The 22489-nt window shown below is 36.3% G+C and overlaps 1 protein-coding gene across 2 annotated transcripts in view; it reads left to right on the forward strand.

Annotated features, from left to right (window-relative positions):
• B3GALT1 (beta-1,3-galactosyltransferase 1) overlaps positions 1 to 22489 on the forward strand; it is a 524490-nt gene that overhangs the window by 157676 nt on the left and 344325 nt on the right. For both annotated transcript variants that reach the window (XM_040475283.1, XM_040475280.1), the window contains exon 2: positions 22269 to 22373. The gene's annotated coding sequence lies outside the window, so the exon portion shown is untranslated. The remainder of the gene's footprint in view (positions 1 to 22268; positions 22374 to 22489) is intronic.

Here is a 22489-nt window from a genome sequence, read left to right on the forward strand (position 1 = left end):
AAGCCCTGGTATTCTCTTGGCTTACTACTTAATGTAGGGCCTCTCTCAGACATTGTTTTTGATAACTCCTAAATAGTCCTCAGCAACCATGTTGAGTTATAATATTACCTAGCAGAGCAAACAGTAAAAAACAAAAATGTCACATTAAGTTTCTCAAAAGAATGGGGCTCCTGGGTGGCTCAGTCAGTTAAGCATCCGACTTTGGCTCAGGTTATGATCTCGCAGTTCATGGGTTCAAGCCCTGCAACAGGCTCTGTGCTGACAGCTCAGAGCCTGGGGCCTGCCTCGGATTCTCTCTCTCTCTCTCTCTCTCTCTCTCTCTCTCTCTCTCTCTCTGTCTCTCTCTCCACTCCTCCCCTAATTGCTCTCTGTCCATCTCTGTCTCTCTCAAAAATAAATAAACATTAATTTTTTAAAAGACTCTCAAAAAGAAGACTGCTTTATTTCTTTGAGTTATTATTCCTGCAAGTTCATAAACACTATATTATAAAACGTTGGCTGGTGAGTCTTTGTTTTGTCCTGTCAGCCAGAGTTTTGACATGATGACATCTGACTTGGCAGGTTGTGTTTCTTGTAAAGGATGGGGGCAGAAGGCCATTCAAAGATAAAGATAATAAGGAGATGAATAAAGTGGCTTTTAACTCAAAATGCTATTTTGTGTAGGATTTGTATTTTGTCAAAATTGTTTTCCACAACTAGCAAAAAAGCAATTAAGCAAATTAATTCAGCATCTACTGTATAAACTTGATACAATATACATATGTATAGATCATCCAGAGTAAATAGTATAATGTATTTATTCCACAAATTTATCTAGTTTGTGCTAGACACTTATTAAGGCATAACATGTACCCTTATAATGGTAAACAAAAGACCCTACCTCATGCATTTTATAGTCTAGTGGAGGAAAATAAACATTTAATAAACATCTAAACAAATATACATATAATGGGTTAATTGGTGATAAGCGCTTGGAAGATATATAAATATCAGTAAGGGGGTTGAGAGGGACAAATAGTGATGTCATTTATTATTCAGTGAGGGATTCAAGGGCCATGAAATTGTGAAAGAGCCTACCTTTCTGGAATGATGCCTATCTGGGAAGATTCTGTAGACTACTGATTTTCACAAGTTAAGGTACTATAATGTTATAGAAAAGAGATTTTATGACATTAGGTCTATGCTAAACAATTTTCAATATAAATTACTTTTGAGTATAGACTATAAGATGGTTTTGTAATCAAATCTCATCAGAATCTGACAGAGACCTTACAAGAAAAGATAATTACAGACTATTCTCTCTTCTAACATAAATGCAAAAACTCTTACCCAAAATATTAGAAAACCAAATTCCATAATACATAAAAAGGATAACACGAATGATAAAGTTGGGCTTATTCCAATGGCACAAGATTTAAAAATTAAATCAATATAACTTACAAAATAAAACAAGAAAAGACATATTCATCTCCACTAATATAGAAAAGGAATTTGATCAAAATCATTTCTTCACAGTTAAAAAAAGTAAAGCTGTTAAACTAAAAAAAGTAAAGCTGTTAAACTAGTAATGAGAAAGATTTCCCAGTCTGACAAAATATATATGACATTATATTTAATGATGAGATGCTTAATATTTACCTCACTTAATATAGTGGCAAGGATACAGTATAGCCACTTCTATCCAATATTGTACTATAGAAACTGTCCAGTGAATAAAGTGAAAAGGAATGAATGTGAGCAGATTAGAAAAAAAGGTGACAAGTTGCGGATGAAAATAATATAAGAGATTCTACAGAAAAATTATTAGAGTAGTAAGTAAATTTAGCAAGGTCTCTGCACCTGAAGCAAACATTTAAAAAAAAATGTATTTCTTTATAACATTGTGGTAGATTTGAAAAAATGGTCACCAAATACATATATTTTGACATATATATCAAAAGACATATGATAGGGGCATCTGGGTGGCTCATTCAGGTAAGCATCTGGCTCTTGACTTTAACTCAAGTCATGATCTCACATTTTGTGAATTGGACCCCCATGTGGGGCTCTCTGCTGCTTGGGATTCTCTCCCTCTGTCTCTGCCCCTCCCCTGATCTCTTTGCCCCTCCCCTGCTCTGTCTTTCTCTCTCAAAATAAATTTAAAAACCTTAAAAAGAAAGAGACATATGATATGTTCAAAAGTTTTGTTAGGAGTTCAAAAAGAAATGTTGAATTCCTAACCCCTACTACCTCCAAATGTGACTTTATTTGGAAGTAGAATCTTTGCACAGGTAGTCAAATGAAAGTGAAGTCAATGGGGTGGGCTTAATCCAATATGACTGGTATTCTTATGTAAAGGAAATTTGGGCACAGAGACAGATGTGTACAGGAGGAAGACAATGTGAATACACACAAGAAGATAGCCATGTGACCAGAGTGATGCATCAAGCAACGAACACCAAAGATTGCTCACAAACTACCAGAAGCTAGGAAGAGGCAACAAAAGATTGCCTCGCACATTTCAGGAGCATGGCCTTACTGATTGCCTGCAAAACTGTGTGATAATAAATGTCTGTTTTATGCCACCCAGTTTTGAACAGTTCATTACAGTAGCCCTAGGAAACTAGAACAGTTCGTATTTGTATTATTTGTTGCATCTAAATTTTTTGGAAAGAACCCAAATATTCATCAATGGTAACATGGATTTATTTTTATTTTTATTTATTTACTTTTAATGTTTATTTTTGAAGGAGAGAGAGACAGAGTGTGAGTGGGGGAGGGGCAGAGAGAGAGGGAGACACAGTATCTGAAGCAGGCTCCAGCCTCTGAGCTGTCAGCACAGACCCCGATGTGGGGTTCGAACTCACGAACTGCGAGATCATGACCTGAGCCGAAGTTGCATGCTCAACGGACTGAGCCACCCAGGAGCCCCAGCATGGATTTTTTTTAATGTTGTGTGTTCACATATTGGAATAGATGTATTCATGCATTGGAATGGGAATAACAATGAAGAGAATACTGCAGCAACCAGAAATAAATAGATGATAGGTAGACAGATATGATAAACCCATACATAAAGTTGAGGAACAGTTAAACTACTCACTGTTGTTACAAGTCAGAATAATGATGACCTGTTGGGAAGAAAGAGATAAGGAGTGATGTGTGGAGGTACAATCCTCTTAGTTGTAGAATGAGTAAGTATCGTGCTGCTATTCTTGAAATAGCCTGAAACACTCATTCTACGATTAAGAGAATTGTAGAAGCCAAAACTGCAAGACAAGCTACTTAGCAGTATCTGAGAAGCAGCCTGGAGGCATTGTTAAAATTGTGGACAGTGGACCCAGTCTCCCACACCTACCACTTACTGGCCAAGTAACTTTGGGTTAACTTTTCTGTGCTTCCATTTCTCATCTGTGAAATTGGGACAATTATCTCTCTTAGGGCATTACTTTGAGGGCTATATAAGTTAATGCTTCTAAAATATTTATAATAGTGCCTAAACATTTAATATATATTTAGTATATATTTATTAAATAAATATTAATATGTATTTATATTTATTATAAATTTATGTATATATTGTGTATTTAGGACATATTTAGTACATAAAATCTTGGAAAAACAAACAAAATTTGAACTATGGAGATTTCATGTTTAGAATTAAAATGGTTTTCTTCTTTTGCACTAGTCTGTATAAACTAGTACACAGGTGCACTTAAGCATTAAGCAGTACATGCAAACAAATGTGTCCAGGATAAGAACACATTCTGAATCTTAATAAAATAACATCTTGAATTGCTATAGATACTCACAATCATGATAAAACAAAACAGTTAAAAATATTATCTACATAAAGCAAAGACACTGATAACATACTGTCAAATTGTAGTTGTCTTCCTAGAAACATCAAACTATACTGGAAAGCAGTTTCTTTTGCTTTTCTTTTCTTTTCTTTTTTTTTTTTTTTTTTTTTTTTACGTTTATTTATTTTTGAGACAGAGAGAGACAGAGCATGAACGGGGGAGGATCAGAGAGAGAGGGAGACACAGAATCTGAAACAGGCTCCAAGCTCTGAGCTGTCAGCACAGAGCCCAACGCGGGGCTTGAACTCCCAGACTGTGAGAACATGACCTAAGCTGAAGTCGGACGCTTAACTGACTGAGCCACCTAGGCTCTCTGAAAGCAGTTTCTAATTATTGTTCATGTTTTTAGGTATCAACACATGATTTTAATTAATATGTATGACCATTAAAAGTTCATAGTAGGTAAGAAAAAACTATGTTAGCATTAAAATGTGACTAGCCTTTTTATATTCCAAAACTTATACAAATTGTCAGGTATTCCCTATTTCCTTATTAATAGCAAATTATATAAAATTATTTCTGTGGGATTTGCAACAAAAGACTGTCTTCCCACAGTGTTGATTCTCAAGATTTAAATCAGTATTGTTTTCTGGACATTCATTTTGTCCACTTCAAAAATAAACTCCTATCACAGTGGGTTTCCTCTCAGTCATAATCCTGATGTATATTCATGAGTTCCAGAATGAAGGGCTCAGCAGTACATCTTCCATCTTCAAACCCAATGTCTGTCTATTTGACCTCTTGTTCTACCCCAAAGGGAGTTTATTTGATGCCATTGGTTTCATAATACCAAGAAGGTCCACTAGGTTCACTGACATAGTCATCCCTAAGAATGGACCCACTGATCATTTTCTGCTCTCAGATCAATCCAAGACATAGTAAAAATTGGTTAACTCATTTTTCTGGATTCTAGCAATTAAAAAATAAGTAGAAATAGAATATGTTCTCTCTTCCTTTTGTTTTATTGAGAAATAGATTTTAGTCTCGGCATCCTTGTTTTATGTATGTATGTATGTATGTATGTATATCTTAAGTTTATTTGTTTATTTTGAGAGAGAGAGAACAAGGGAACAGGGAGAGAGAGAATCCCAAGCAGGTTCTACACTGTCAGGGCAGAGATGATGTAGAGCTTGAATCCACAAACCTTGAGATCATGACCTGATCAGAAATCAAGAGTCTGTTGCTTAACCAACAGAGCCATCCAGGCGCCCCTGGGCCATCTTCACTTTAAAATGTAAATAATATGTAAATATATTTGTAATCCATTGCAATTTATTGAAAGTTGTAAAGGTTTGACTTTCAAATAATACTTCATGGAGTATTAATTATTAAGCTATTAAGTATTCCATTTTATTTTTTTAATGTTATCTAAATTGCAGTTGGAAACAGAAGGAGCAAGGAGCAGGAGAGAGACTGTAACTCACTTTATGAGTTTATGCTACCCTCCCCCCATGTCTACAGTCCACTTCTATACTACTGACTACCCAATATCATGTTCCATTCAGCCCAAGTTGAAGTCTTTACTGTATTACATAAGGTTATATTCACCTGTCTTTTGTCTTACTTTGTGAGATATGGTAGACCAGTTTCTAGGAGCTTATTTCTATTTAAAGAATTTGAAAAGCATTGAGGAAATGTAAAATTAAAAATAAAATATGTACCTGTTTTTCCATATAACGTGATCAATTTCATTTAGCTATTGTATGGGAGCATTCAGAGTCTCTGCCCTAAGGATTCATTATTCTACATAGAAAATAGGCTTTGTGGCTTTTGGCAGCTTGATATTTTGTTATCCTTTATGTAGGTAGGAAAGAGCAGGCTGATTGAAGAGATTCATTATAATGTAGTTTCAGTTCCTTGATCCTGTCCAGTGGGGAAAACTGAAGAAGAATCTGCTAAAAATAGATAAACAGAATGTTGAATAAACAAAACGAAGAGACCCTTTCTTGTTCAGGTTTCTTTCCTGAAAAAGCCTGTGGGAACTGTTATTTCCGAACAGGTCCTGCTAATTAATTAGCACATGTTAAATGTCTGTGCATTTTGAAAATAAAAATCAACATTTGGTTCATTTATGCCACATGAATAGATCTAAGCCTTGGTGGGAAGACATATTCCTATATACAAATTATTCTTTCATAGATGGAGTAGTTTCATCCCTTCAAAGTTAGCTGAGAAGGAAAAAAAAATCAATATATCAAACCTCATCTTCTAAATTACTCCCATTGAAAATGAAAGATGGGTTTTGGAGTTGAAGATTTAAGAGAGCAGATGTAGAAACTGAGATTTTGGCAGCCCTATCAAAAGCTAATGAGCTCTGGGGAAATCCAGCTGATACAGAGTTTGGATAGACTACTATCTAAACTATAGGGTGTCTAACAGCTACAGTGAACTGGCTTCAAGGTGGCACACAGAAACTGACCAGAGGTAGTCTTTCCCAATCACGTATAGAATTATTCAGTATTATAAAAGACTACCCAGTGTAGTATTACTCAGTATATTTAGAATTAATGTTCCTATTAATATTTGCACCATACCTGCTCTTTTTGAAGCAGGTAAAAGTTCACAGTACTTTAAACTCTTGGTAGGTGCCTTACATGGTTCATTAGTCACCATAAAGCTATGGATGGTCTTTGTTTCATGGAGGCTATCTAGGGCAGGCCTGTGGTTAATATGCAGTGGACTCTCAGAGAGAGTCCCAGAGCCTTCAGCCAGCCATTAGAAGAGCAGAGGGATGGTATGAAGTGTAGTAAGACAAAGTGTAAGGAGAGTATGAAAGCTCAGGGTTCCTGTACTCCATGGTCGGGAACTCTTTTTTATAATTGGTTCTCCTCATGGTTTTGCTGTTTGTTTCCTTTCTATGATTGGCTATATACTAACTACCTAATTTCAGTGTGTTTAGTGTTTTAGTATGTTTTCAGTGTATAAATATAATTAGTGCATATTTGACTCTGCTATTCCTGCACATCTGGCTGTAGATTTTCAGGATATACAAATTAGGCAATCTTTATATATTGATGCTGATAAGATGCTGCCATGGGACTTCAAGTCAGAATTCATACATACACATTTTCTAGTTACTCAATCCTGCTCTATCAGAGTTTGGAAGGGTATGGAGTAAAAGTGGAGGTGGGAGATACTAACATGAGTGAACAGGAATCTCTCTCAAAGACTGTTGCCCCCAAGTATATTGGACCCCTCCATTTCGGCACCCCTCCAACTTGGCACCCCTCCAACTCATGGGTCTAATCCAGTGTTTCCAAAAAATCCAATCTCACTGTGGCCTCTGTCCCTTCATTCCAGTGGACTCAGCTTGATGACTCACACCCTAGTAAACTTTCAATGACTTCCCATTAAACTTTAGGATAAAGTTCAAACTTCTTATAGCCTGTATGATCCTATACAAATTTACCCCTGTCCACCAAACCTTGTCTATATTCTAGGAAATAGTTGGGTATCCTTACTCTTCTCTAAATTTTCAAAGCACCTCCTATTTCAAAGCCTTTGCCTTTTTCTTTTCTCTGCCCACTGTTTGCTCTTCCTCACTCTTCATTTTTGTAACTGAAGTATATAGTCTTTATCTGGCAACATCAAAGCAACAGAGTTGTCAAATGTTAAGGGAAACATGGTGAAAAATGGCAATGACTTGCTGTGATGTCAATATTTCCATTTGTTTTGTATTTTTTTTTGTGACAAATTGCCATATATATGTGAGGGAGGTCTAAATGTCCTTCCTAATTTTTGTAAAAAAACAAAACAAAACAAAACAAAACAAAATGAAGGATAGTTAAGCCATTTTCTATTAAGAAATCTATGTCAGGCACATTCTGCATTTAGAAATCTGCAATGAGTGCTACCTCAGATCAGAAAGTCTATTTGCAGAGTTAATTATTCACAAACCCAAAACTTATAAATTCATTTTTTTAGCCATTAGGCATTTATTGAGTAACTGCTATATGCCAATCACTCTAAAAGATAGCATGCAACATTTCCAGTTATCCTGTTGTAAAGAAACATGATCCCAAGGAAAAGATATATAGGGAATAAACTGTAAAGATATTTTACTTTCTTACAAACATTACCTGAGAATGTATTATGTGCCTATCACTCTGCTAAGCATTGAGAACATTAGAGCCCCTGATTTCAGAAGTTTACACTCTTTGGCAGAAATAGACTTACAAATTTTTTCAATATATTTTCCTAAGTATGATATGTTACAGAGGTTTAAAAAAAAAGGAAGGAGGAATAATGAATTAATAGTGAGAGAGGGGGCAGTGGGTCATTAGGGAATTTTTCCTGGGGTTTCTGAGAGTATTTGAGTTTTGAAAAGAGAAGGAACAATGTATTCTCAACCAACATGGGATGTTCCCCATCTTTCCCTTCCACCTGGAGGTAAAGGTGGCTTGTTGGTTTATTTGTTTTTTTAATTTTCTGTCTCCCCACTGTTCTTCTAGAAAGGTTCTGCCTTTGGCTAATCAGTTACAGTATTTAATTATACAAGTCAAGAGAAGGAAGAAAGAAGTCCTGAGTGAATCATAACTGGAGGAGAAGGTTGGAGATAATTTAGTAGGAATATGAATAGAGGTTGCTATTGTAAATAGGACAGAAAAGTAGAGACTTCTAAAACTGTGGCTCTTCTTAGGCTATATATCACATATATGGGGTCGAGAACATAACTATCCAGGAGTAATAGAGAGTAATGTAAAGAAATGTGTGCTCAACCCATTATTCTAAGGTCTAGGGCTAAACAATGGATGCAGAAAGGTAAGAAGACATTTACTGAGAAGACAGAGAGCAAGGATACGGACAGGGACATAAACACATACCATAGCATAGGGTCTTGAGGTGATTGTAAAAAGCTTGGTACTGAATATTGTGTAGAGAGAAAGGGAATGTAACAGAATAGAGATGTAAGTATATGAAGCTTGTCTATGGGATACGCCACTGGAGTATGGAAAATTTCTAATCAGCCACTTGGTTCATACTTCAGGAGCTGTTTTGACTTACTGTGAGCATTAAACTGCCAAAGTGGCCAGCTAATTGGTCTGACTTCTCATTGGCACAGTCTTACTCATTGTCTATACAGTGAAGTTGCTTGTAGAGAAATGCTGGCATAAAATTAGACTGGATTAATCTGTCCAGGACATTTGCAGTATGTCTCAGCACATTGTCTATCCTTCCCTTGTGTTTGTACTTCTGTTTCACAATTATAGGCTAGCAAAATTCTGTTGATATCCCTTCATCCCTGTGAAACTGGTTGTAATCTTTCTGGGCTCTGTTGTCATTTTTTTATTACCAGAGGTGGATTTCAGGTGAAGTTAATCAAGACTAAGCTTCAGGGCCTATCACTTACATGGGCTCATTCCATATGAATCTAATATTTAACTTGTAATCTTGTCTTCTTTTCTTAAATAGGGATCCCAAAGTTGTATAACATGCAGGCCACATCACACCTGGATCTACTCCTGCAGTGATCTCAGCTATAAATATGTGGCCCAAGTTGAAATAGCCGTCAACAGTATTTCAGTCAGTTCTTGAAGCTAAATTGTAGTTCCTTATTTTCACTGTTTGGTAGACTCCAAAAATTTGATGTGATTTTGACCCAGATGTTAAAATATAAATTATTCATTATGAGGTTTGCTCTCCAAAGGGAGTACATAAATGTGATTCTAAAGTGATTCTAAAAGTTTTGAATTGCCAATTCAGATATAATTACTGGATGATGGAAAATTTTATCTCCTCATAATCACAAATAAATATACATACAATGTTTTGTAAACATCACATCAGATTTTATATATCATCTTATTTAACAACTGTATTAAATTGCTCGGGCTGCCATAACAAAGTGTTTGAGCCACAAATTAGGTGGCTCAAACAACAGAAATTTGTTGTGTTCTCGGTTCTCGAGGCGAGAAGTCTGACATCAAACTGTTAATGGGGCTGGTTCCTTGGAAAGCTGTGAAGAAGAACCTGTTCCATGCCTCCCTTTTAGCTTCTGCAGATTTGCTGGCAATTTCTCTTATTCCTTGGCTTCTGCTTCATTACCCTGGTCTCTGCTTCATCTTTGCATGGTGTTCTCCCTGTGTGTGTCTGTGTCTAAATTTTCCCATTTGATAAGGACACTAATCATATTGGATTAAGGGCCCACCCTAGCCCAGGGTGTTCTCATTTTAACTAATTACATGGGCAACAATCCTATTTTCCAGTAAGATTAGATTCTGAAATGCTGAGAGTTAGGACTTCAACATATGAACTCTGAGGGAACAGAATTTAAACCTTACCAACTCATGATAGTAAACAAATCAGAAGGAATATTGACATGTATACAGTTGGCTTGCTTCTATTGGGGGAGGGCGGGTGCTTACAATTCAAGTTAGTAGCTCTAGGGATCTGTCTTGAGGAGGCACAGCCAGAGTCAGCAGAGCTAAAAGTATTGAGCATGTTTCTAATGACAGTGGGCATAGTTATAAGTATGTACTGTGTTTATGGTCTGGAGTTCAGAAAATATCATATCTTGCCCACAGGTTGTGGCCTCAAATACATTTCAATTCTAGGGCCTGCACCTTTGTAAAAGTAACTGATGCTGAAAGATACACAGTCCAATCCTTCTTGTCCTGTTAAACCTTGAAGCTTTTTGGGTTTTTCCTTTAAGCAGGGAGTAGTATGGACAGTTTTGAAGTTCTGTGAACTGTTTTAGGGCTGTAGTATCTTTTTTTTTTTTTTTTTCAACGTTTATTTATTTTTGGAACAGAGAGAGACAGAGCATGAACGGGGGAGGGGCAGAGAGAGAGGGAGACACAGAATCGGAAACAGGCTCCAGGCTCCGAGCCATCAGCCCAGAGCCTGACGCGGGGCTCGAACTCACGGACCGCAAGATCGTGACCTGGCTGAAGTCGGACGCTTAACCGACTGCGCCACCCAGGCGCCCCTAGGGCTGTAGTATCTTAAAAAACATTCTGTGAAAAAATTGACTCCCTCATATAAAAATATATGTACCCCATTCAAAATAAAATTTTGAAATTCCAACTTCTATACTCTCATGGAGATAATGGTCTCCTTAATTTTTTGAGCAAAGTTGCCTATAATCCATATTTCATGTTAATTGATGAAATGGAATTATTAAAAAAGAAGGAAATTAAGGAAGAGAAGGCAAGGAAGAAAAAGAAAAAAGAGAAAGAGAGATGACCAAATGTGAAGAAAAGAAAAACAGAGAAAAGACTTTGTTCTGAATTTTCAGAAAGCCTCTCTTAAGTAAGTATTGTAGTTCCGTAAATAATTCTGACTGCCGAAGATAAAAGGAGCAGATTGGCCAATTACTTTCAAACTGTTTGATCAGATCCATGTTTTCATTAATTATTCAAGCTTTAGTACTCATCAAAGAATCCTAATGCATAACTCAAAAGGAGGAGCAAAAGCTAAGGCACTGGCAAATGCTTTTTATGTTTAAGATTTCTCCCACTTATGACATATGTGCTTTTGAATGTTGAGCTGATTTAAACCCTGTCCATGGGAAGGAGGTTGACAGTTTACCCTTTGGAAAAAGGGAAAGAAGGCCATAAATTAAAGGTGCTTAAAAAGTTGTGTCAGCAAGTAGAGCTACAGGTGCAGGACAAAATGACATCCTTGGCTTTATGTGACCTACTCGTAGGTTGTCCCTATTGTGCCACCTCGTTGGCCTGGCTGTACATTTGATGCTGCAGGCCAAGCAATGATTGACCATATATAATAATGGTACTTGAGTCTTTACATGAAAAATAGTTGTAACAACAGTTTAAGGATCATATGAAAAGTGAAATGAGATGATTAGACCCAAGAAGGAAGGATGATGCAGTGAGATCCTGCAATAATGTGAGAGTAAGTTCCCAAGAAACATTTTTATGAAGTCTATAATGTATTACTTTAGTTTTATCCTGATTGTAAGTTATCAGACCATTTTATGGGCACTATAATGTCACTAGAAGTGCATGTCTAACAAAATAATAGAGTGCATTACCGATTCCTCTGTGATGACCACTGCAGAGAAACTGTTAGTCCCATTTGTCAATGTACTTTGGTGTCTAGTAACTTTAAAGAATGGATACTTGTGAACACTATTCAACATTTTAAAGCTATTGTTTCTCCTCACGTACAGTCCATTGAATCATCAATTTTGAGTACCTCTATTTGTCCACCCTTGCCTTTTCAGTAAGCTGATTGAAAAGTAAACAACAAAAACACATTTTGAATGACAGAGTAGAAAATACTAACAGGTGTGAGTGGAATTTGTAAGATCTATTTATTATTTCAAATACAATTGGTATTTTGTTACATTTTGGGTATTATGCAAGTTGGCCTAGAATATTAAAATATATACAACATAGATCTTCAGAATAGTAAAAATCTGCTTTGCAAGAAAAAGCTTAGAAGTCCAAAATAGTAGGGTTCATGCCATTATAAGGAATTTCTTTACAACAGATAGATTTAGCAAGCTCTTTAAAAGCATAGTTTCGGATATTGTTTATAGTACTATATTTATGTAAAGGGGTTTGCTTTTCCAATTCTAACTTCAACCTTCATTGACTGATCTCATGTTCCCAATCCTTTATAATCCTAAATACCACTACCCTTCTCCTTTCCAACTCCTTTAATTATTAAAATGGATGAAGAAAAAAGAAAAAAAAAAAAGGAAAGAGGAGAGCAAGAGGGGTTTTCCTTTAGGAAGAGCTACTGGTTTGCTCTGTGCTTTTGAGTCAATTCCAATTGTTAAATAAGGGACTGAACAAGGTGATCTATAAAGCGTCCCTGCTCCAGATCTACAATGCTATGATGCCAAGCGGGGGCATGAAAATAAAAACTGTAAACAACAAATAAAAGCAAAGGGTAGTGTGGAACCAGCTTTCCAAAATTGTCACAAATGCTCAAGAACAACTTTTTAAATTAAGATTCAGCATTGCAGTATTTTGTATTGCACACCTTTAAGTCCTAGGTGGACTATTAACTAGCTCTGAGACATTGGGCAGATCATCTAACTCCTTATAAACCACAATTTCCTACTTCTTACTCTGTTAAATAAGAAGAATGATATTACTATATAGGTGAGGATTCAGTAAGGTGATATAGGCTAAAATGTAGTACCAACTAAATGTTATCCAGATGTGTATTGGCCATGATTAATTTATTCTTCAGTTACCTATTCACAAATATTCATATATATTTTATGTCAAAAATTATACCTAATACTGAACCTCCACATTTAAATGTGGTCTGCCATGCATTTGTAGGATTGAAAAGTAAACTGATTAGCTTTTGTTTTAAAAATATATATGACTGAGAAGATATAACAAGTCACAGATTCAAGTGTGTAGAAGAAAACAACTTTTATTTATCTACTACTAAGTAAATGTAAGTCACCTCTCTGGTCCTTTTTTGATTGTTAGCAGAAAATCTGATCTTGCCAGTGGAAGGTGACTTGCACCTCTTTTCTCAAATTCATTGACTTTTGGTTCACTTCAGGGTTTTGTATCACCACTTTTTTCTACCCCCCTGCCTTCTTCCCATTGAGTTCTTTTGTCTTGTCCTAGAATCAGGATATCTGATCTGTGGTTGCCTCTCTGTTTTCTGCAGTCTTGGTTGTCATTTGGCTTCTGTGCTGTAGGCATTGAAAACATGGAAGTTGTTCTGTGGGACCATAGGGTTCTGCCATTGAACACCCAGACTCTGTTTGGCTTTTGCTGACTTTGTGGTCCTCTACAATTTAGCAGCATCCTCCACCTGACCCCTAGCTAGAGATGTCCATCCTGCAAATTTTGTTTAGCTATGGAATCCCCTCACATCAAGCTAGAGTAACATTCTAGGCTCACTGATTCCCAACTTTTAACTCTCATTTGTTCCTCATTCATGGTCTTGAAAATTTCTTTTATTTCCTCCCTACCTTATGAGAACTAAAGAAACCTTGGGTAGGATTGGGGTCCATCTCAGGCCTTCTCTATCTAGATCTGCCTGGCTCACACTTCTACCTACTGCAGTCAGCTGGTTTGGTGAAGGGTAACTGCCAAGGTTATTTTCTTCTCAAGTTCCAGAGTAGATGTGGGGGAGTCAGCATGCAAGAGTTACTAAATATTTGGGGGAATTTCTGTCACCCAACCCTAGAATTTCAATCGCAACATAGTTTCAGGGAATAAGGCCACCTATACTCTTTTTATTCTCCTTTCTCTATCTCTCCTTTTCTAGTCCAAAAAGGATTTTTTATCACCTCTCTGTTTTATAGGAAAACTCCAATGGCATCACTTCTTTTTCTTACACTTTCTCCAAGGCCTGAACCCTTGCTCCAGGATTTGGCTCTTGATATTTAAATCCAATCTTTTGGATTTTTTTTTTTCTTTTAAAGCTGCTTGTACTTGCAATTCAAAGCCTTGGTTTTAAAGACTATTGTCTGCACGTTTACTTACAAAGGTCAAATTAATTGCTCAAAGGCCAAAAATGTGATTCTTTGTTCTCTCTGAATCAACCATATCCTGAGGCATAGAGAAAAGTACTCTTTGCCACCTAAATTTAGTAGAAAAATAGAACTAAAAGAAATTGAAAAAACTCAATACTTAGTTTAATAGCAAAATACCTACTACAGAAAGAAATCCACAATGAAATAAAATAATAAGTATACTATATAATTTATCTATGTTTGCCCAGCTCCATAAGGTAAAAGAAAATCAAAACAACAAATGTGCCATATATATGTGTGTGTTTTAGTTATGTGCATATATATATATTATATATATATTATATATTACATATATTAACATGTTAATATATATAATATATATAATGTTTTTGAGCTACACATGTTATCACTGACTCTGTTTTTAAAAATCTTTTTGGGGCACCTTGGTGTCTCAGTTGGTCAAGCATAAGACTCTTGATTTTGACTCAGGTCACAATCTCACAATTTGGGAGATCAAGCCCCACATCAGGCTCTATGCTGACAGCATGGAGCCTGCTTGGGATTCTCTCTCTCCCTCTCTCTCTTGCCCTTCCCTCATGCTCGCTTGTGCGCTCTCTCTCTCTCTCTCTCTCAAAATAAATAAACATTTAAAACAATATTTTAACATAAGCATACTATCTTGGTTTAATACTTCTAGCTATAAACAACATTAATTTATATATCGAATGCCTACTATATGCCAGGAACTAGGGATAAATAAGTGAAAAAGAACAATGGACATGTCCTTGATCTATTAAATGCTAAGAATTTCTCAGCCAACAAATAGACATCAAAAATCCTCAAGCTTGCATCTCACACTGTGTAATCTCTGAAACCTTATCTTTCCAAGATGTTCAAAGCCACACCTAGAATCTTCACGTGTTCTGTCTGGTGGTAAAGTAAACCATGTCTGGCATTTCATTCTCCATCACCACAGAGAGTACTGTGAGATCCCCAAAAGAGTTAACCCGAGGAACACAGTTTTAAGGCTGATTTCTAAAAAAGAAGAACCTTGTAAATGAATAGTATCAGAAAGAAACGTGCTTTTTGTTAATAATTACAACTTACTGTCCACCAATAGCTATCATTTCTCAAGATGCAACTGTTTTTTTTTTTTTTTTTAATTTTTTTTTTCAACGTTTATCCATTTTTGGGACAGAGAGAGACAGAGCATGAACGGGGGAGGGGCAGAGAGAGAGGGAGACACAGAATCGGAAACAGGCTCCAGGCTCTGAGCCATCAGCCCAGAGCCCGACGCGGGGCTCGAACTCACGGACTGCGAGATCGTGACCTGGCTGAAGTCGGACGCTTAACCGACTGCGCCACCCAGGCGCCCCGCAACTGGTTTTTAGAAGACTACAAAATGACTCCATCAGTTTATACGACAGAAATTTGATATATTTCCTTTCTTCTTGGATTTAAAATTGGATACAGCATAAATTCATCTCTCTTTATAGTTCTTTGCTAGCAAGTAGAACAATCTCATAGTCAGATTCTATTATTGCTAAATTGAAATTAATAGTATATCAAAATTTGAGGAGTTGAATGGTATTTTACAGCTATACAAGGGAGATTTCACAGTTCCACTAGGACTGGTTGGTTTTTTTCGTTTTTTGTTTGTTTTTAACAATGACATTTATTTTAAGCCTTCTTTTTTCTTTTAGTACATGATCTGGTGGGAAGTCAGGATGAATTAAGGATAATCATGAGATTTCAGTAAATTAACTCTTTCAGGACACCAGAGCTTTATCTTTTAGACACTAAATATCCACAAGTGCGAAATTTAAAATATACATTTTCCACAATCTTGTAGGTAGGTCAGTTCTTATTAAACTTGCATAATATAGAGAGTCTTTTTAAGGGAAAAGCAAAAACAAGGACAAAAATCTTCTCTTTGAGCCCCAGTATTAAATCACGTTTATTACATTGTTACTTAAAAATATGCAAACCTAAAACCAGGCATAAACACCTTATGCTTATACCTCTTACAAAACATAACAACAAATAAAATACAAATCTACAAATGTGAGAATTTCAATTTCACAATATTGGTTTTTAATGTAGCAGGAAATGTTTTATTAAAATAAAATATTTGTAGGGGCGCCTGGGTGGCGCAGTCGGTTAAGCGTCCGACTTCAGCCAGGTCACGATCTCGCGGTCCGTGAGTTTGAGCCCCGCGTCAGGCTCTGGGCTGATGGCTCAGAGCCTGGAGCCTGTTTCCGATTCTGTGTCTCCCTCTCTCTCTGCCCCTCCCCCGTTCATGCTCTGTCTCTCTCTGTCCCAAAAATAAATAAACATTGAAAAAAAAAAATTTAAAATAAAATATTTGTTCACTATGTGAATATGGCATTGGCTTGCTACATAGAAGATTCTTATCCAGTATGACAGCATGGTGTACAGTATAGGTACAGTATAGGTGACCATCCTTCTCATGTTTTGTTTGTGGAAACTCTCTTTGTACAGTGTCATCACTGGTTTTTTTTCTAGCACTGTTTTTATTACAACTTCCTGGTGCCATTGTATTTACAAATATGAATGCTGGGTTCATTGGAGAATATGTTGCTGTTAAAATAGTGGTCTAGAAGACCCAGAAACCACTTGGGTTATTTTTTGAATTACTGTGGGAAATCAAAACACAAACATAAAAAAATATTAAAGGATAATTTTTAGAAGGGCAAACTCAAAATTATTATACAAGTGTGAAAAAAATTAAAAAAAATATTTCACTTAGTTATTAATGAGGAACTAATAAAATGTTATCACCTGGCTCAGTAGGGTATTCAGAATACCGCACATACATGGTCAAGTCAGGAATGTTGAAATGAATCTCCAAATAAATAGATATAAAGCTGGCCTTTTCCCCTAGGGTTGGAATAGAGAGAGAAATCAATTTTTTCTCTATTAAGAGGAATTTGCAGGTCTTTGGATAAGTATTATTTTAATTGTTATCAGTAATGTATAATTTACAGCTCTGTAAAATAGCTAAAATTGCCCTCCAAAAGAATTAGATAGCCAAGAAATATGTGCTAGATAATGTCTCCTTTCCATTAAAGATACTCAGTCTTCTTTTGGTCCATTCCAGTCTTTCACAATTTGTCCATCCAGTATGTTTAAGAGGAATATGCAGACTGTACAGAACCTATCTCTGTGGAAACCTTGGAGATCTTCTCAGCTCAGCTCTTCCTCTTGAGAAATGACTTCTAGCTATGAATGAATGCCCCATCATGAGCCTTTAGTCTTAAAGGAATTTGTAGCTCTCCCTTCAAATATAAACACTAAGCAGCTGTTTGGATGAATTCAGTGACTTCTAAGGGAAGAAGAATTATGATAACTAATCCCAAATCTTTTATATGTGGAAATTGTGCCCAAAGGTGGAGTTATAACGATAACTGATAGAGCTTTCTCTTTTTCTCTTCCTTCCTTCCCTCCCTCCTTCCCTCCTTCCTTCCTTCCTTGCTCCTTCCTTCCTTCCTTCCTTCCTTCCTTCCTTCCTTTCTCTCTCCCTCCCTCCCTCCCTCCCTCCTTCTTCCTTCCTTCCCTCCTCCTTCCTTCCTTCCTTCCTTCCTTCCTTCCTTCCTTCCTTCCTTTTTGCTTTCTTTCAAGGGCAATTGGGCAGTTACCAAATACCAGGTATTGCATTAAGTATTTTATATATATATATATATATATATATATATATATATATATATATATATATTTTCATTAAATATCATAATAAGCCTATAGATATATGTATTTTATAAGTAAGAAAATTCTGCCTGAACTAACCCCATGTTAAAAATTAAAGAAAAGATTATTAGATGAAAAACAGGGCAAAACCAAATGTATATTTAATGAGATCTGCATTAGTAATTAGGAAAATATCTTAAGGACTTAGATGACGCATGTTGTCCCCAAATTAGATCAGTCAATATTTATGGAACACATCCTAGTCCTTCCCACCTCACCTGGGAAACTGAGTGCCCAACTTACTTTTTATTTTTTTTCAGAGCCCTGTGTATGCATTTGTCATAACACTTGCCAAATGAGATTAAATTATCTTTTTATATGTTTACATCTTCTTACCATCAATGGCTAAGCTATGAGTTACTTTAGAAGAAAAGCCGTGTTTGATTCATATACCCCCTAGTGACTTGCATAGTGACTGGCATATACTAGGAGGTAATATATATATCTTTGAACTTACCTAAGGAATGCATATGTAATAAAGCCATTTCCTACAATTGAACCTCTAGAAAAATTGAGTCCTAATCACTAATTCTAAATGTTTCAGTGCTGTTATATAGATTTTAGTACTTAATAAATCCGTTAAATTTGGAGCTGCTTAGAATTTGCTCTAAGGACACATGGGAAGCCTTGTCTTATGGGATACAAAGCCTGCAGGCTGAATGTCATGATGTGACATCTCTTTGAGAGTGGGGAAGGAAGCTGTGACAATGCAAAAACCATTAGAAATCATCTAGAACTTTGCACCACAACTATGTATCTAATGGATTGAGATTGAGAAAGCTTTTAGTGCCAGTTTTTATAAGGTTCTTCAAATATCACAAACTCAACACCACGTTTTTTCCTTAAAGTATTTCTTAAAATATCAGTGACTATCAAAGAATGACTAAAGAACTGGGAACCCAGGGAGCTGATATTTACATTGGCAGGAAGAAAGAATGCAAACCAAACTAAAGTCAGATTGGTAGAGTAAAAATTAGAAAAGTAGAAGGAAAAATTACAAGAAAATATTCCATTGTGTTAATTATTATAATCATCAGCTCTTTGGGGAATAAAAAACAAAACATGGGATTTAATAAAATGTACTACTTGGTCAAAATGTTTACATTTCTTAAATATTTAATGTGTTAAGCCTACACAAACAGGAACCATAATTCCTAATTAGCAATAGAGGATTTCTTTTGAATTTGTCACTGACCAGAGTTAGAAAGTAGTAAAAGTGTCATTCCACAGTTTGAACTACAAGCTCACAATATTTTCTGTGGATACGTGGGATAGTTCTCATTTTTGAGAGAGTTAAGAGTTCCAGTTACTTTTGAGTTTTAGTGGCCATTTATGGTCCTTCCAGTAGAATGCAACCCAAATCCTAAATTGTCTGGTCAGAGACTGGGAAGGACAGTAGAAATCAGTGAGAGGCAATGTTGTGGATGCATGCTTGATTAAGTACAAAACATTCATTATCCATCACGGCCTTGGTTTAAAGTACGCTTCTCATTCCGAGGCCGATTTTTGAATTACTCACTATTTCTAGTGTCTCACTATGAGGTTTCTCATAGAGCAATCTTTAAAAACTCATGGTGGTTTTCTTGTAGACAGCTTCACAAAATAAACCACAGCATAGTCCTCCTTAACAGGCTTGGAATTCAATAATTATGTGGCTCATGTTTTATTTATTTGTTTTTAAATTATATTTTTTCATCTTTCTGATCTTATAAATGACTCCTCCTATTTTGGAAAGAACTTTGGACAAATAGGTTAGAAAGCCATGAAAAAGAGAAAGATGATTTTTATACCAGTTAGACAAAGGAATATTTTCACGTACTTTAAAAATTAGATTGCCCATAGAGAGACTTCATTTAAAAGTGTGTTGGGGTGATGGTGAGGGAGATGTATTTACCTAAAAGTACTTTATATTGGAATGCTGGTCCATTCATGGTTATACTTTGTTTGTGTATCAAATACTGTACCTGTCACAAGCTTGGATTTATTGTGCGTATGCATAGTGCTTGTTGTTGGGAAAGCCTGCAAATCCCTTGTTGGCAGCCGTCACCAGAAGTAGATGCACCTGTCTTCCCAGCTGGGATTTGCTCATGGGAAAGAGGGTCATTTAACACCATGTTATCCTCATGGACAGCTGTATCTATAAGTTGCCCTAGGGTATGGAAGACCTAAATTCTGTTTTACAAAAAGACTTCAATGTCCAAATGAAATTTGACATGAAAAGTATTTTGACGTTTTGATTCAGTAGATTTAGAGAATATTTAGGCTTGGTTTAATAGAAAAACATCATTTAGTTTGCTTTAGCCTGATCACTCTAACAGCTTTTAATGACTCAGTGAACACCAATATTTTCAGCTTAGCTTAGCTTGGGGTTTAGCATAGAATAGTTCATTCTGTTTTGATGCAAGCCCTTAGTTAAAATATGGTCCTTCTCTCAAAGCTACAACCATAACTCTTTGTTTTTGTCCGTTTTAATTGTCTATTTTCCCCCAACAGGCCCTAAGCTCCATAACAGAGGCTGTGTCTCTTTTGCTAACCATTATTTTTTCTAGCACACTGCCACTGTGTTAACTCTGGATATATCCGTGCTTAATAAATCTTTGTTAAGTGGGTACCTAAATGCAAGAATGAAGAATTGTTTTTCACTGGCCAGGAAGGCGGTAAAGACTTCTTCATAAAGACTAGGTGATTGAAAATCATCCCAAAACTGAGAGGTCTCTTTAAGTCCCTTTGTTTTTCATTTTTTATGATGGTATTTACTTACAATAAAATGTAGGCTTTATGAGCACAGAGCCATAGAGGTTTTTCAATTGTGTCTACTTATATAATCACTAACCCCATCAAGACAGAGGATTCTTCCATTATCCCAGAAAGTTCCCTCATGCCATTTTCCAGTTAATCTCTCACAACCAGTGTTCTAATGATCACCATAGCCTCGTGTGTGTGTGTGTGTGTGCCTGTTCTAGAGCTTCATATAAGTATAATCATAACCAAATAAAGTATGTACTTTTTTTGTCTGTAATAAGATTAATAAGGAAGGGCTGTGTTATTTTTAAAAAACTGCTTTATGCCTCTCCTTGGAGGATTTATTGTCCTACCTTCCCACTCTCTAATCATTTGCTCTTAAGAATTTCAAAGGTATACAGAATAGGATTCCCAGAAGTAGAGTTCAGAAGTACCATCAAACTAATATCATTGTACTGTGTGCCTCCATAGTCAGATCATTTGACAAATCAAGCCGATCAAGAGGGGCATATTTTAGAACTGGGAAGGCAGCCCGCCTTCCTGACTTCTCTGAGCTTTACACAGCACTGCACCATTGGTTTCGCTTATCCTCGAAACAGTTCTGTGGGTAAACAACGTATGTGTAACAAGTTGGAGAGGTTAAGAAGGAGCTCCAAAATTAGATATTTCCACTAAAAGTCTCCTTTAAAATGTATTTTCAGTAACATGTAATTCTTTGTGGTGTAGAGGGTGGTGTCTGGGGTAGAGCTGCAAAGGAGGTTTGCAAAGAACTGTAGTCAGTTTGCAGGCAGTGGAAAGAGGCTTGCCAAGTAAAGCCGGCAGAAAATGGATTCATCGAATTAGAGCAGTCCATGATCAACTGCCAGAGCCGGCTTATTTTCTTTGCTAGTTCCAAAAAAGAATGTTTGAAACTTTGTGGTGATGGAAGGCTATCTTATAGAACATGCTGGCAGAGCACACTTTTTCACTGGCTCAGGTCAGTATTATTATAGACTTGATGGGGTACTTAGGGCTCTGGTAGAGATTTTTAGGTCAGAAAAAAAATTAGGCATAGGAGATTAGGGACCAAAATGTGTTAGTTTATTTCATAGCAGAGTAGAGCAATAAAACAGTCTTAGCAAAGCCACAGACAGGACTGGCTAAGCCTAACAATTTTTAACTTTTCTTGCAGATGCATTTGCTATTACTAATGAGACCAAAGAATCAAATTGTGATCTAGGGAAAGGAAGTAAATAATCATGAAAAATAGTTAATATGATGTTATAACAGAGAAAGATGCCATTCGAAGATGGATGTGGGGGAGATTATAAATGATTGAAAGCAAGTAAATTCCTTGTCCAAGTTAAATGTTCTGTAAATGCTGATTATTTTGTACAAGATGGTTGGATGCAAGATATGTGGCAATCATGAAATGGCAAAAGAGAATGTGAACTCAGAAAAGAGTGTTAATGTTAGCTGAAGTGCACCAAGGTTATTTACATATTTCTCTTGCCCCTCAGAGCTGGTAGAGACGCTTCAAGAACTGCTCAGTCCCGGAGTGGAGGGATTATGTGAAGACCCCAGTGCTTTACCCTGAGACCAAGTGCAGAGGTTTTCATTATAGGGTAAGAGCCGATTCCTACATTTGGTTTTATAGTGCTTGAAAATTAATGAAACTGTGATGTAAAATTGGGCAGTATTATCAGAAGTATGAGGATGCTCTGAATTTGATTTTAGCTTT

The sequence above is a fragment of the Herpailurus yagouaroundi genome, unplaced genomic scaffold (genome assembly GCF_014898765.1).
Source record: "Herpailurus yagouaroundi ecotype Mexico unplaced genomic scaffold, PumYag 140, whole genome shotgun sequence".
In the NCBI taxonomy this organism is placed as follows: domain Eukaryota; kingdom Metazoa; phylum Chordata; class Mammalia; order Carnivora; family Felidae; genus Herpailurus; species Herpailurus yagouaroundi.